Source organism: Triturus cristatus, chromosome 5_1 (genome assembly GCF_964204655.1).
Source record: "Triturus cristatus chromosome 5_1, aTriCri1.1, whole genome shotgun sequence".
Classification (NCBI taxonomy): Eukaryota; Metazoa; Chordata; class Amphibia; order Caudata; family Salamandridae; genus Triturus; species Triturus cristatus.
Genome location: NC_140587.1, coordinates 992,626,171 through 992,642,367, shown reverse-complemented (window position 1 = coordinate 992,642,367; position 16,197 = coordinate 992,626,171). Strand labels below are relative to the sequence as shown.

Genomic DNA, 16,197 nt, shown 5'->3' with positions numbered 1-16,197 from the left:
ATGAAAGACTGGGAAAAAAACACAACTTACTAACGTGTACCATGCAGTTTTCATGCAGCTTTGATGGCAGTTCATAGCTCACTGCCCTAGATTACGATTGTGACTTGTGAACTGCACAGTATCAAAAGAATCGCTGACAAAAGAAGTAACCCACTGCACTGTACATATAAAATACTGTTTTCTGAAATGCATGGTACAAATTCTTTGCAGCAGGCATATCAACCATCTGCGCTACCTTAGATGAGTCAAAGCTGCAACTGGACAAAACTCCTATCTCGCTCCAGCAGGTACATCACCGGTGTTATCTTGGTACTTTTATTGTTGTGCCAAAAACTGCTGATTATACAAGGAACTTTGCATTGCTTTTAAAACTGCTGCCTGTGGACCCCCTAGGAAAGTGCCACAGACCCCTGGGGGTCCGCGGACCACAGTCTGGGAACCACTGAGCTGCCTGGATAGATGAACAAAAGGGTAAGGGCATGTATGGATGCTAAATGAATAGGAAAAACTGTGACAAGCATGCCACACTTGCCGAAAGCTGTAACTTTTTCGCAGTCGTAGTAATACTTTATTCGCTAATCACCCAAGGTTGGGGCATGCACTAAAGGTTGGCGAAAGCACTGAACGAGAGGAGATGCTGCTGACGAGACACTCCTTTCGACCGCCTCTCTTTGCAGAACAGCCGAAGCTGCCGCCGCCGGGTCTGTGCAGGAGCCCAAGCTTGCAGGAGCTTGTGTTTTGCTGTCACCGTGGTTGCCGTGCCCGCCACTGGGTGGATAATTCTCCTCTCTCGCTTTGACTCTTGCCCGCCTGTGCTTGTTTGTCATCTTCTGCTGGTGCCGGACATGCGCAGGGAGCTGCATAGGTGCCTTGCAGTCCTGCGGCTTAACGCGTCTGGCATTAATCGTGACCCTTACTCGGAAATACTTGTCCTTTGGCGTGGCTCACTTCGACCACAGAATATCTCTCCCCCATATGGTCGACACAACAGCAGTGTGGGCGGTTGGGGAACAACCCCACTCCAACCACTCAAAATTAGAAGGTGAGAAGAGAAAGGAGAAGAGCTGGATTAAGTGCACCAGGTGAGCATTTGGATAAAGTGCACTAGAAGTTTTAAGAACATTTAATCAGCATTGCTTCTCTGGGATGAAGAAAGAGCTATTAGTGCTCTGTTCTTTGGGTAGAGCCGGCAGAGTGTGGAAGCAGCCCAGCTAGGTCTGTGGTACGGCTTGCTCTCAGCTGTGTGCCCCCCCCTTTGAGTTTATATCTGCAGACAGTCCTATGCCACTATTAACTTATCAACCAAATCCACCATCCTATACCTACCTCCACAAGCCTCCTACAAGTGGCCAAATGACCCATTGAGATGTTGTCAATGAAACTGGAAGCTAGAGGAATTCTTTAATTGTACTAGTGTGTATGGGAAAAGGTTTAAATAAAAGATTCTACATGTTATGTCTTTATTGCTCACCAGCAATATGAAGAAAATGCAGGGTAGCTGCAAGGTGAGTTCTGGGTTTGTAATCTTAATTGGCGAGTCTAAACGGCTGAACTACAAAACCATGCAACATGCTCTGCCAATTTAAGCAGCTCAGTGGTCTTTTGTGCCACTAGATAAAAATACATTGCATAAAGTTAGTGGCATGTAAAAAGCTGGCCCCGATTTATACCTGAATTATTTAGATGTTGGAGTGTGACTTGTGTGTTGCGCTGTATACGACGTTTTGAACCTATTACACAATCACAATTTTCTTTTTCTGAGTATATTTAGTACATTCTGATTCCAAAAAACGTAAATACAGCAGGAGGAAATTTTATGTCAAAACACTTAAGGTCCCGTATATAAAATTTAAAAAAACACCAAAAACATTTGACTGTGTTAGCATGCATAGTCTGGAACAAATGTGATTGTTTCATTTACGTAGTAGAGTACCCTTTGGTTAAATGACTAGTTATTTCTTAGCATAAAAAGGGGTTAGTTTGTAACAGCAAAGGCAGGAGGGTTTCCTGTCGTGAAAAACGTCAACGACAGCCCTGGTCACCTCTGATTAATTCCCAAATCTGAACAGGGCATGATGTACCCAGATTGTCATCTGTACCTTCTAACTGGGGTAAAAGTCCGTCCACATTTTCAGGGAGATTCCCCAGTTTATGTATCTAATCAGGAGCCCCAAAAGTTATTTCAAATCAAATACATGTCCCAGATTTGAGAGAGAGTTAGGTGAGCAAAAGCACCTACGGCCACATATACAACAATTTCATTCTGCGAGTCTCCAATTGTGATATTTTGCGACTCGCCAAAAGCGCTGTACAACAGCGTTTCAGACACTGTTTGCGATCCCAATTGGGGGGGGTCGCAATTTACCTGCCTCATCAATATTCATGAGGCAGGTCGCAATTTGCAACCCATTGGGAATGGCCTGTAATCACAGGAGTGCTGGCCTGCTGGGGTCAGCCGACCACCATGTCTGTAATTGCTTTTTAGGTCTCGCCCAGGCAGCGAATGCACTGTCTCTTAGAGACATGCCATATTCAGGATATGGGCAAGAAGCTCCGCCCACTTTCCACCCATCTTTTTAATTGGTTTCTGTCACTGTCCTTTGTAAATGGAGGCTTTTCATTGGTCAAAAGTACCGCCAATTCTCTTCTTGTAACCTCCCATGTTGACACCCCCTGTTACGCATGTTGTTACTCTGTAGGTTTTAATTACAGCCTCCGAGCACTATTTTCTTGAATGGTTTACTCCTGCCTGTAGGACACGCTCTCCCACAACACTTTTTGTTTTATAGGCAGCGCAGCACACTTCGGCAGGAAAAATGGCGGCCGAGCCTTTCTTTTCATTAGTTCCAGCACCGAACCTGGCAGCATGCCTTTCTTTTTCTGTTTCTTTTATTTAAAAAAAAAAAAAAAATTACAATGGTGGCACCTTGCTTTAGCTTTGTACATCCTAAGGTAAATCACGGGTGCCACAATTGCTTGAAAAGTAAAGAAATAGAAAAACGATTGCACATTTTGTTCTATTTCTTCACGATTGCGGTACACACGCTTTAGCGTTAGGTTTTAAAGCTAAAGCACCAGTGCTGTCATTGTAACAAAAGTAAATAAATAGAAAAAAAAAGCGTGCTGCAGTTTTTTTTCTTCTATTGGTTTAATTTTGTTACAATGGCAGCACCCGCGCTTTAGCTTTAAACATCTTAAGATAAAGCGTATGTCTTGCGATTGCTTCAGAAAAAGAGCAATAGAAAAAAATTACTTTTTTTCGAGTTCTTTACTTTTGAAGCATTTGGGCACCCACGCTTTAGCTTAAGATGTTTAAAGCTAAAGTGCAAGTGTTGTGATTCGTACAGTACTTGGGGGTTGCCAGTCATTTAAAAGCTTTGTATTGTAATCTTTCAAGTATCTACCCCATGATAAGAAAAGGCACAGTATGCCCTCCCGCTTCGGTTCCGAGCGGATCGCTTCAACTTATGAAGAGGGTACGAACAAATAGTTGCAGGGATTCTGCACCTACACAGAAGTATGCGCAGGAAAACAGGACCTCAGTGAATAGGGGTGTACCAACCTACCACATTAGTACCCAAAAATCCCAAACCGACTAGCTATAGTGTCTCATTCGTTCTCCTCAAAATATCACAGAGCTACAAATGATTAGACAACTCAGAACACAACACTCCCGACTCAGGACTCGCGGGAGCAAGACGTACTCTTTCGCTCACTCACTTGTACTTGTCCACAATGAGAATAGGCAGAGTCAATGAAATAGTTAAAAAAATATATTTTAACTATCATACTCTACAATATAGTATATGTGCCACTACGAGCAGCAAAATGCATACACTCAGTACAGTTAGCATTGTTACAATTCCATAGAATACAAAGGGAGAAGTCATTTTATATAAAGACTGTGGAAATGAGGGCCAATAGGCCTGACCACCCTCCCTTTGACTAGAAGAAGTTTATTTTATAAAAAACGACAATCTCCGGGCTTTGACAGCAGACCCCATACCTTAAAGCCTGGCACATCATAGGAACAGCTTTCTCCAAGTGTGTTAAAACAACATGCAACAACGTAATATCAAAGCACGAGTCTTCAGTACTGCAGCTGTGTGTAGCCAGTTATGTCTAGGTGCTTGGGACTGAACAGAACAACAAGGGGAATTGTTGATCGACCGTGCACATAGTGTTCAGACTAAACTCCAGGAAATGCAGAGAACGCAAAAGCAGCCCGTTCTGTGAAAGGCACAGAGTCTTGCAAAAACAAAGTCATGTAGTAACGTGCGCAAAAGCAGCATCATGGCAGCAAAGCTCATGTTAAATTAGCAATGTCGACAATGAACCTAAGGGCCAGATATCACCAATAGAACCATATAACAAAATCTCTCCCCCACACCCTCTACGAAGCATGCTCTGCATTATGGGACATGCACAGCCAGGCGACAGCTGGCTCCATAATAAGGAAATTGTCTGGCTCTTGTAGAGGCCCTCCACCTTGTAGCGTGAACCTTGGGCATTGCTGCACCCCCTTTCAGTACAGATTTTACTCATCTGGCCAGACAGCACAGACTAACAACCGCACAAAAACGAGGCTAAAACAGACAAACAAAAGCACCCCCAGGGCTTCACCAAACCTCAAGTAAACAAGCAGCCTTGCTTACGAGAAGCAAAACTGGCAGAAAAAGAGGCGCAGGTATTGCCTGCCTTGCGTCTTGTAAGCAACAACTATAAAGTACAAAGTGCATGTTTACGCACCGCTTGCAGGTTTTCAAAACACAAATAAAAGGCATCATTGTTTACAATGCAAGAAGGTCACACTTTTGCAAATGTGAGACCTATTGCATTGCAAATGCTTATTAAATAAAGCAATTTTTAGAAACTTGAAATGCAGCCCTTTTTCCCTAAAGAAAAACAGGCTGCATTTCAAAATAAAAATGAAACGCTCCCTTTCCATTTTTTCAGAGTAGGCAGTGGTCCGTGGGACCACTGCCAGAAAAAATGTTTGCGCCCACATTCACAAAGGGGAATGGGTCCCTTCACAGAGTCAGTAAAATATGAATGTTTTGCGAACGCGACCGCAATCCTCTGCTGATGACGTCAGATATTACATCACTGATGACATATGTGTTTTTCTGAAACAAAAATATTTGTAATATATGTATAGCTAAAAATTAATGGAAGAAGACATGGGTAAATAAGTGTCTAAATACAGTGATGTAATATCGGACGTCATCAGCAGAGGATTGCGGTCGCGTGAGTTATAGTTGCCTGCACTAACTATAACGGGGGAATTTCATTGGTTTTTCACGAGTGAAATGTCCTACTAACTATAACATGTGTGAAACCTATGGTTTTTAAGTGAATTTGCAAGGTTTTTTAAATGCTAATTCCTAACTATAACGTGTGTGAAACCTATGGTTTTTTCAGTGAATATATATATATACATACATGCATATAGATATATACACATAAAGATTATATTATCTACTGGCAGTCGCCAGTAGATAGTTATAGTTAGGACCGTGTTTCCATAGGAAATCCGCAACATTCTATTTGGAATAACTTTGGCACCGATTGACGAATCCTCGCGAAATTTTCAAAATAGGTGGGGCGCTCCGCTCCGCTCCTTCCCTGAAAGTCTCGGGGGGATTCGTCAAGCGGGGGCAGAGAAAAAGGGGGGGTCCCAAAACACGTTTTCCCCATGCATTTTTCCATAGGACTTTAGTCCAAGCTACAGCCCGAACGGCTGAACAGAATTACTTGAAATGTGGCAGAGAGGTAGTCCTCAGTTCAGGGATGTGCCTTTTGCAGGTCTGGTGTAAATCTGTTCATTAGTTCCTGAGAAAATTGCAGTTAAAAGCATATATATATATCTATAAGCACGCACCGTGCGCGTACGGTAAGCATACCGTACGCGCACGGTGACGTGCGCGAGCGCAATTCTGATTGGTTGTTAGATGTCAGTAAACATTCGAATCGGTCGAAATCAGGAAGTGTCGGCCGCCATTTTGTCTCTCGCAGTCTGAGGCAATGAAAAACAAAGGGGGAAAACGTGAGAAGGGGGCAGGATGGACAGGTCCTGACCCCCTAGCCTTTGTCAGGGGGTCACAGAAGGACCCCCAAGGGTAAAAAAAAATTCTTTTTTGCGAAAAATCGCGGGGTGCGCGCACCGTATGCGCACGGCACGAACAACGCATCGTGGGAGCTTGGTGCGCGAAGCGCACCAAGCGCCCACATTGCAGGCATAGTGCTGTTCCCTAAGATCAGTACTTCTGTTTTGTCTGTGTTGAGTTTGAGGCAGTTGTTTTGCATTCAGTCAGCGGAGCTTGTCATGCACCAGCGGAGGTTGGCCATAGTGGTAAAGGGCTCTTCAGAAAGAGAGAGGATGAGCTGGGTGTCATCTGCATAGTATATTAAGTTTAGTCAGTGGGTTTTAACGATGCTGGCCATGGGGTCATGTAGGTGTTGAACAGTGTAGGGCTAAGGGATGAACCTTGAGGGACACCGCGGATGTTGAGCTTGGGTTCCGAGGTGACTGATGGTAGGCAAATTCTCTGGATTCTTACGGTTAGGAAGGAGGTGATCCATTTGAGGCAATCTCCTTGGACTCTGATGTGATGAAGCCTCTTGACAAGGGTGTGGTGGGATAAGGTGTTGAAAGCTGCTGAGAGATGGAGGAGCATCATGGCTGCCGCTTCTCGGTCTAGGAGGGTTCTGATGTCATTGTGGGAGTGACTAGGGCGATTTCGGCGCTGTGGTTGGAACAAAAGTATAATGAAATCCCAATGCTGAAATATCATTAATAGTTCAGACGCCCACGTGCACAACGTTGCTCAAGAGCCCAATTCAAAATGGCCCTCACATTGAGGCGTGAATACATCAGATGCGCATGCACCCACACTCGCGTGAACAACAGAGACAAGTTCAAGCAATCAATGAATCCAGGGATGGTAACACACAACTACTCATCCGTGGGAGTCTCAAGGAGCTGAGGGCGGCTCCATTTAGTGCTGGGGTCATCCGAAGAGCCAGGGCTTGAGGTCCTTCCTGAAGTGGAGCAGTGTGGGAGCTTGGTGGAGGGGGGGGGGGTTGTTTAAGGCCTTGGCTGTGAGGTAGGAGAAGGACTTTCCTCCCGTTCTGGTCTTGTAGATGAGTGGAACGGTAGCCAGAGAGAGGTCAGCTGATCAGAGGTTTCTTTTGGGTGTGGGGAAGGAGAGGGGGTTGTTCAGGTATGTTGGTTCGATGTAGTGGAGGGCATTGTATGAGTCAGTGAGGAGTTTGAAGGTTATTCTTCTTTCAATAGGGAGCCCGTGGAGACTGTGGAGGTGTTGGGTGATGTGACTGCGATGGGGGATGTCTAGGATCAGTCTGGATGCGGCGTTCTGGAGTTTGCAAAGTAGTTTCTTGTTGATTCCGGCATAGAGAGCGTTGCCGTAGTCCAATCTTCTACTGATGAGAGCATGTGTGACAGTGTATCTGGATTCGGATGGGATCCATCTGAAAGTTTTTCAGGAGTATGCAGAGGCGGTGTTTAAGCAGGCCGAGGATACGACGTTATCTGGCGGCTCATTGCGAGCGATGGCTCTAGTAAGATGCCAATGTTTTGTGCGTGGTCCGTCAGGGTGGGCAGGTTTCCGAGGGCCACCAGGAGTTGTCCCATGTAGAGGGGGTGGAGCCAAGGATGAGGACTTATGTTTTCTCAGAGTTGAGTTTCAGGCAGTTCTCCATCATCCAGGTGGCGATGGGTTTCATCCCTTCTTGGAAGTTGTGTCTGGTGATGTTGGGTTCGTTGGTGAAGGAGAGGCTATCCTGGGTATCGATGACATTATGTTGAGCCCGTGGTTTCTAAGGATGGATGCGATGGGGGCCATGTAGATGTTGAAGACGGTGGGGCTGAGGGAGGATCCCTGGGGCACTCCACAGTTGGTCTCTGTTGGTTCCAAAAGGTAGGGCAGGAGTCTGACTCGCTGAGTTCTTCCCGTGAGAAATTAGCATATCCAGTCGAGGGCCTTTCCGCAGAAGCCGACGTCATAGAGTCTGGTGGCAGACGATGTCGAAGGCAGTCGAGAGGTTCAGGAGGATGAGGGCTGCCGTTTGGCCCTGGTCAAGGAGGGAGCAGGTGTTATCGGTGATCGCGAGCAGGGCGGGCTCAGTGCTGTGATTGCCGCAGAATCCGGATTGGGTGATGTCCAGGATGTTGTTAACTTCGATGAAGTTTCTTAGCTGGGTGTTGACTGCCTTTTCGATGGCTTGGCTGTGAATGGAAGCAGGGAGATGGGCCTGAAGTTTTTGAGTTCCGTCGGGTCTGTGGAGTATTTCTTCAGGAGGCATGTTTCCAGTCACCGGGTAATGTGGCAGTCTCGATGGAGCAGTTGATCGCCTGGCATAGTTCGGGTGCGATGGCCGTGGCAGCTCTGTGGAAGATGTGGGGTGGGCAGGATTCTGAGGGTGCTCCGAAGTGGATGCTCTTCATGGTCTTTAAAAGGTATCTTCTGTCGTGAGTGGGATCCAATTGAGCACCGTCCGTTGGGTGGAACCGCTGGGGGGGGAGGGGGTGGGTAGTAGAGTTTTGAGCTGGAGCGGTGAGGAGGTCGTAGTTATCGAAGTTGTCGATCATGTTAATTTTGAGGTGAAAAAAGGTGCCGAGACTGTTGAATAGGTCTTAGGAGGGTGGGACATCTGTTGTTTTGCTGCAGGGTTTGGCAAATTCCTTGATGATAGAGAACACTTCTTTGGTGTTATGAGCTAGTGAGGATTCGGTCTTGGAGGGATTTCTTCTTTGGGGATTTGATGAGTTGGTGGTGTGCTGGCTGTTCTGTATGCAGTGGGTGTTTCTGAGGGTTTGTTGTTTCTCTATGTCTTTTCGAGTCGTCGACAGGAGCGCTTGGGTTCCAGGACTGCACAGGAGAAATAGCTTGCTTTTTTTTACATGTCATCCTGTGGCTTTCTTGAGGGGGCTGTGAGTTTTGACACAGTTTGTGATCCAGAGGTGGAGGTTGTGTGCTGCAGTGTTAGCGTCTGGCGTATTCCGTGGTGGGGTGCTGATGAGGGTGGAGGTGAGCTGGTCTTTAGTGACTTTGTTCCAGCTTCTACAGGGGAGGCGGTGGGCATGCTTGTGTACGGTGTTTTTTTAAAGAAGATGTGGATGCAGTGTTGGTCTGTCCAAAGGCGTTCTGTGGTGTGGCTGTAGGAGCCGCAGTTTCCTTCTGCGAAGACAGGGTAGAGTGTGTGTCCCGCTGTGTGCGTGGAGACTTGGACTAGTTGCTTCAATCCTATGTTGGCGAGATTCTCTGGGAGGGAGGTGGTGTTGGGGGAGTCGTGGTTGTCCAGGTGGAAGTTTAACTCTCTAAATGGGATGTAGTCCGTGGAGGCAAGCAAGTGGGGTGCATTGAGGTCGGTGAAAGGAGGGCGGGGGCCGGGCGGACTGTAGAGGAGGGCTCCGCTTCAGAGTCGTTTGAGGGTTGGTCTGGATCTGGAAGTGGAGGTGCTCCATGAGGTTTGTAGTGTTGTCCGGGCCTGTGGTCGCCATGCAGAGGGTGCTTTTGTGAACGATGGCAATGCCTCCTGATTCAGCACTGCAATACAAGAGTAGTCATCCCTAATCCAGTCAACCACCAACTGCCTGGCTTGGAATGCCAGCTCCCCAAACAGAACATAGAACCTTAGACATTACATACATTCCAGCTCTACCACAAGCTCTATACAACACAGGCTTGGGAGCATCAGGGTCCACTCAGCTGCTACATATAGCTCCACTAGACACAGCAGTCTTCTGTCTAGATTGAAAGATATGGGAGAAAGCAGACTGAGACAAGTCTCAAACTGTTCTCAGCTGCCAAGGGTTGACCTGCGGAAAGTTGCCTAGTCTCATAATGAATGGCTTTTCGATTGTCTTGGCCCACTGTTCTTGCCAACTCAATGTGAGGAAAGAGACTTCTACCTTGTGTTCTCATCAATAAGGAATGAATGGCCATCATAATACTGTTCTCCCAGATCAGAATATAAAATGAAGCAGTGGAGTGAGAAAGGTTAATTTGCAAATACAAACAGTGATCTCAGCTCAAAAGGCAGCCCAAACGTTTTCTCGTCTTGGACACATCAAGTGGCAGCAGAGAAATATAAGAGCAGGGGACAGCAGAAAAAAGGAGGACCTTCCGTTTAGGCACTTTAGACTTACTCACTCATGATTCCCAGTGACATCTGAGAGTTGCCAAGCTACGTCAGTTTTTTCATTTGTAATCTGGTACTTACGGTCAGTGGTTAAAATGGAGTTAAAGAAATGTGGTTATTCATTGCCGCAGATCAACTGAGAAGTGCTGATACTCGCCCATTAAATGTATTGAATCCCACTGAGAAGTGCAGGTACTCTCCCTTTAAAATTAAAGAAGTGCAGATCCTCAGTACTTGCTTATTTTAAGCAACTCCTTATAGTCCTGGTTAGCCCGACCAGAGAGTCCAGCCCTCATCACCACAGCACATGGGCAAAATGCATCCAGCCATTAGCTTTTACGTGAGAAGCAGGGCACAAGTCGAGGGTACACATGGTTAGATGGTGTCTACCCACTATTTTCACAGGACTGACGCCGTCTACCCTGCCAAAGGCTGGGCCCCACAGAAAAATGGTCAACTTGTGCCGGTGTCATTTTCAGACACTGGAACACATTCAGCAGTGGCTGCACGTTGTCTGCTTTCCTTCCAAGCAGCAACGTGCAGGCGACTTATCAGATTCCAGCTGGGCCCATAACAAAGGCCGAAGTTAAGGGGCCATCAGGTCTCCTTTTGTTGGAGTATCCTGGCTGGGCGCTATTGTTGGGAGCCTAATTCCTAAATGTAATGGAGGGGAAACAAAGGCTTACATGCTTATCACTTCAGAGGTAATTAAGAGAGGCATGCTTTTGACTTTGTTTGGTCCCTGTATACAAGAGATATGCAAGAATGGCAGATGTGTTGGTCTGTGCAAGTATTTACACACTTTAAATAACACTAATTTGTTTTCTTTAACAGCACTATAGTGCTACTCATCCCAAGGAAAGGTGTAAGAGCTCTTTACATCACACATACGCAATTATACATCGACAATAAATCATATCTGTGTAATCAATGTACAGGTTGTATTACATAGGACAGTGACTGTTACAAGGTGTAGGAGCCATGACCTTCAGAGTTCACTGTGCTATATTAGAAGGATTACATTTTAATAACTGCAACAAAGGGATCTCTGTGCTGCAAGCAGTAAGCCACTTATCCATTTACATAAATTTAAAATATTTCATCTCCATGTTACATCATGTGCTTTGCAGGACACATATTAAAGCCTTCAATGATACTTTCATTCAAAACTGGGACTAAACAAAATAGATCTCTATAGCAAATATATTAACCTCCAGAGTTATTTTACCTTTATTATTCCCTGAGATTTAGTTGGCACACAAAGAGCTCTGCAGCAGGTGCCTAAACCCAGGCGCGCAACACCCATTGGACTCACAGGGCTTCAGCCTCACCCCCCCCCCCCCCGTCGTGTGTGGCAGCCCGGGATGAGACAGCTTCCCGGCGCACACACAGTCGCACCCAAGCACTTCACAGGTCTTTAAAAGACCATTTGCATATTAATGAGGCCTCGCTGTTGTTTCACCCCTTCTAAGAGCCCCTGCAGCTCCACTCTGCCTATGGCTTAAAAGATTCAGCCCCCCCCCCCCGAAATTTTTCTTAGCCCCCCCGAAATTTGGCTCTAGTTGTGCCTCTGCCTTAACCCCATAAAATATTTTAAAATGCAGACTTTGCAACCAATTAAGCAGAACAGATTTACTACCACGTTTCTCCTTGTTGACAATTTCTTTGTGGTTGTTAAAAACAAGCATTTACAATGCAACGGTCTCGGCATTGTTAAAGTTAGAGCTATTGGCATTGCTCATGACAATGCCGTTTCTTTAAATGTTTTAAAAACATAAACAAAAATAATGTCATGAGCAATGCCAATAGCTCTAACTTTACCAATGCCGAGACCGTTGCATTGTAAATGCTTGTTTAAAGGAGGCCTCGAAACTGGTCTCTATCGGGCTCTGATGTGCCCTTGCACAGGCGGTCCGTTCTTTTCCAATCTGCAGTGACAGCGGGCACATCGATGTGCGCGTGCTCACACTGCGCACTTCTCACTAGTGGACAAGTTACGGCATGACGTCATGCCAGGTGAGCGTTGTAGGGGAAGGGAAATCCTTTGAAGAGAGTCACTCTCTCTCGGGATTCCCCTTCTCCTTTTGAAACTCCAGGAGCAGCAACATTGTCCTGGTGTCACCAGGGCTTTAAGTGGAAGTTTGTTCAATATTATACACAACAAGCCATAGTTGCTGCTTATTTATCTTATGCAACTAAAAACCATTGACAAAGCCAACAGCCCTGACTTGTTGTTGGTATGATGTTACTTGTATCATATCTAGATGCAATGACAGAAACAGCAAAATACAAGTCGGGTGGCACACTATGCTAAGAACAGATTTTTAGCTTATGTTGTCTTAAGCCACGCCCCAACTACATTGACCACACCCCTTTGAGAGACCCCCCAGTTTTTTCATCCCACTTAGAGCTCTGCACCCACCACTTGCGGGGGGAGGGGAGTGGGGGGGGGCTGGTGCCATATACAGCAACCCCCCCCACCCAACCTCCCCCTAGCATCCACGCAGGACAGTCCTTCCAGGAGTCCTTCTAAAGGATATCCCAAGTAGTCACTGGAGGCCTGGGCTACATAACCTCCAAGCAGACACAGGAAGCCGGGTGGGCTCGTTGGTTACCCCCCAATCCCCGAACGTCCTCAGGGGAGCTCTCAAGCAGACACTAGGGCCTGGGCCCCATAAACCCGCAGTCATTGGTGGCCTGTGCTCCAAAGAGGGCCCGTTGCCCTTTTAGCTCATTTCAAATCTATATAAGCCCTTTTATTAATTTCCGCAGATTTCGATTTGGTTGTATACTTTTGGTTTTCATGTGCTTACGCTAGAAGATTTAAGTCTTGAATATACACGTCTTTCCTCTTGTTATATTCATTTTTTGTCAATGTTTGAAAAAGTCATTATGGTATTCAATCTTGTTAGGTCTCGCCTGACCCAGCGCATGCGCTGGTCTGGCAAGACCTATTGAGAGGGCTCCAAAAAGTGCTACCAGGCCAGCCTAGAGCAACAGTGCATGTGCGCGGGCGCGCGCGCGCCGCGCTTTACCGCGATTACTTTCACTTTCGTGGCTGATTTTTTATCGCGATCACTTTCGCGGCCGCACGGCCGCTTGCCATAGCCAATAGGTCTCGCTTTTGGGACCTTATAAGTATTTAGTTATGCAACTGTTGCATGGCTAAACACTTATAAGGTCCCAAAGGTGAGACCTATTGGCTATGCCAATGCTTGTTTTTTGTTGGCTCTTTGGTCCCCATTTCCCTTTCTTTTTCTTCTCCATCTTTTACTTTATTTCCTTATGTTTTTCTTATTCCTGTTGCATACTTTACTCATGAGATAGCTTTCTGTTTTTTGATTGGTCTGACAGTTATTTAATCTTTCTGTACTTTTGGAAACATTTTAATAAAGAATTGTGAAACAAAATTGGACATACACACATACATACGGAAATATACTTATTGTAAAAGACAGGTCAGGGAGGAACGGGGATATCTAACAGACTTAATAAGAGACTGCCTGCACCCGTCGCACAGCGTCGCCAGGACACGCGATTGAAGGGTATGCACAGGTATCGCGACACTTTCCTCTATTGTGCAACACGATACGGGTTGGCACCCCTCTGCTTTTACAACACGCACACGTTGAAATGGGACACCCGCATGGCCCAATAAGTGCTGAAGTGTCCGCGTAGTTGACCCTTCACGCCCCCTTGCACCCTGGTGCTTGGATTCGCGTGTATGTGACATCTGCGCAAGGAGCGGAAACAGCCTCAGTGGAGGAGGGGGGCCGTCCACGTCGCCCCCACCTCCTCCTCAGTGACTAAAGGACCCGCACAGAACGCACCCCCTACAGGGACCTCCCAAGCAGGTGAGACTGGGCGCAGTGGCGTAATGAAAGTTGAGGGGGGGCCCCTGCCAAGCACACAGAGGGGCCCCGCTCCGGATTTAATCCGGGCTATTGGCCCCGAGTACTGTGCTGAGGGGCCCCCCCTGCAGCTCGTGGGCTCCCCCGCACCGCGGGGGACTGTGTTACACCCCTGGCTGGGCGCCAAGAAGCCCTCTTCCCCGGACCCACCGCAGCACTTGCAGATTGTCACGCCTAAACTATTGTCTGTAAATATCGAAGAATGAAGCTTGACTGCACATGTACAAACCCACACCAAGAAACTGGCCAAAGGGCCGCTTGTCCAACTCAAACTACTACAAAAATGCAACCCTTCCAAAACCAAATATCCTAAAAGTGCCACCCAATCCCATGTTTTCTAGTGCCTCGACCCTGACTATTAAATTTAAACCAGGCCATCGACGGCCTCGGTTCGGTAATAAGTCAACCTCTGACTATTGTCATTAAAGTTGCTCGCTGTGCCAGAAAGAGCACGGTGTCTTGATGCCACGTCTGAACCCTCTTGCGGAGTTCAAACACTTCCTGTAAAGGTGCTCAGCGCCGGGTGACCGATGCACTGAAACAGCAGCTCTGGGCTCATGGAGTGAAATAAGGGTGAACCACGCGGATCTCAGCCTCCGAAGAAGGTCATGTTCTCACGGTCACCTGACTGCGGCGCACTGGGCGCCCCTTCTCTGCCCACATCTAGAGGCTTTCACCAAGAACTGAGCTAATGATTATCGACTCACCAAACACAGGTCAACAATCACTTGAGTGAGGCTCGAATTCATGAAAAATGCCAGATTTCCTAAAAAAAAATGTTTTACTAAGAGACCCTATCTTTCCTTCGGAGGATGAAACCAGCGTCAGGGCTCTGGTGCGCAGGAGCGGAGAGAGAAGGGGAGGGAGGAAAGGGTAGAGCGGGGATCACATGGGGGAAAGAAACGCAGCGGCGGTTTTCAGATTCGGGGGCGTGGCTAAAAAGTGGAAAGAACACCAAAAAACACGCCCCCGAATCTGAAAAAGACGGAGCCTATTTGGAGGGACGGCTCTCTCCTCCAATGGCTGGCCTCCGTTTAGGAAGCCAGCCAATGGAGGAGAAGCAAAAAGAGAGGCGGGCTAAATAGCCACTCTGGAAAACATTAAATCTCCGACTTCCGGTTCTGCCTTCGGCAGACCGGTAGTCCTCGACCTAAAAAATTATGAGTTGAGGCCCAGATTTTGCGTCATGGATGCGTCACTTATCCGGTACAAACCCAACGAGAAATCTCATTTGTTAAATATTATAATGCTCTCAAATGTATTCATGATAGACCTGCTAAACAAGTGTGAGGTCTTAAGATCTGATGCCACTTCCTGTGAGATCATGGGTTGTGACACCACGTTTCTATGATGTCACGCGCCATGATGTCTTCTGTATACTGCCTAACTTGGTTGGTCATCCAACTTCTTTCTTTACAACGTGTGCCCTGTGAGAAGCAAATAGCAGTCTTTTTTCTTTTGCTTTAAGTCAAAACAATTACGTAGCGCACAATTACCTAGCGCACATCAGGACAAATACTTGCCATAGTAAATACCATAACGAAATACCATATACACTTATCATGGCTCTATTTTGCTAAGGCAATATTCCTCCTCATTATGGTTGAAAAAAATCGAAAGGCATGTGCTTTAGCTCTTACAGCCAAATCTAACTTGCGGCTTGGTTCTCCCTGTGAATTTGTCGGCTTGTGCGCCTCTACTTGGTTTTAGCATTATTGGGCATGTGTTCAAACGGCTTACCTGCACCTTGAAATGCAGATCATACGCCGCTTAGCAGCAGGTGAAGGCTGCCAGGCTGCTGCCAGTCAAGATGGTCTGGGTTTATCAAATAACATTGATTCAACCTTTGAGAGTTAAAAGTTTGTCGGCATGCTATCCCGCGTTAGTAAGACTTCCGGTGACGGGAGCCACCCGGCCTGTATTTAACCCTACATCATAGTCCATCGTTTCATGCGGCTCCTTCGAAGGATCTTAACAATAGCTTTTCCACCCAGAGCCACCCGGCCTGATCTGCGTCATGAGTACGCTGCATCAGTAGTCAACAGTTGTTTTCAGCAGATCACAATTAATGAAATGGCCGTTTATTCCATACAATATAACAAGGAAGGCGTAGAACAAATAC

At 46.6% G+C, this 16,197-nt stretch overlaps 1 protein-coding gene across 1 annotated transcript in view; it reads right to left on the bottom strand.

The window, feature by feature from the left end:
* FASTKD3 (FAST kinase domains 3) overlaps positions 1-15,999 on the bottom strand; it is an 87,935-nt gene extending 71,936 nt beyond the window's left edge. Inside the window, exon 1 of the mRNA XM_085606099.1 lies at positions 15,816-15,999. The gene's annotated coding sequence lies outside the window, so the exon portion shown is untranslated. The remainder of the gene's footprint in view (positions 1-15,815) is intronic.
* Positions 16,000-16,197: the final 198 nt, after the last annotated feature.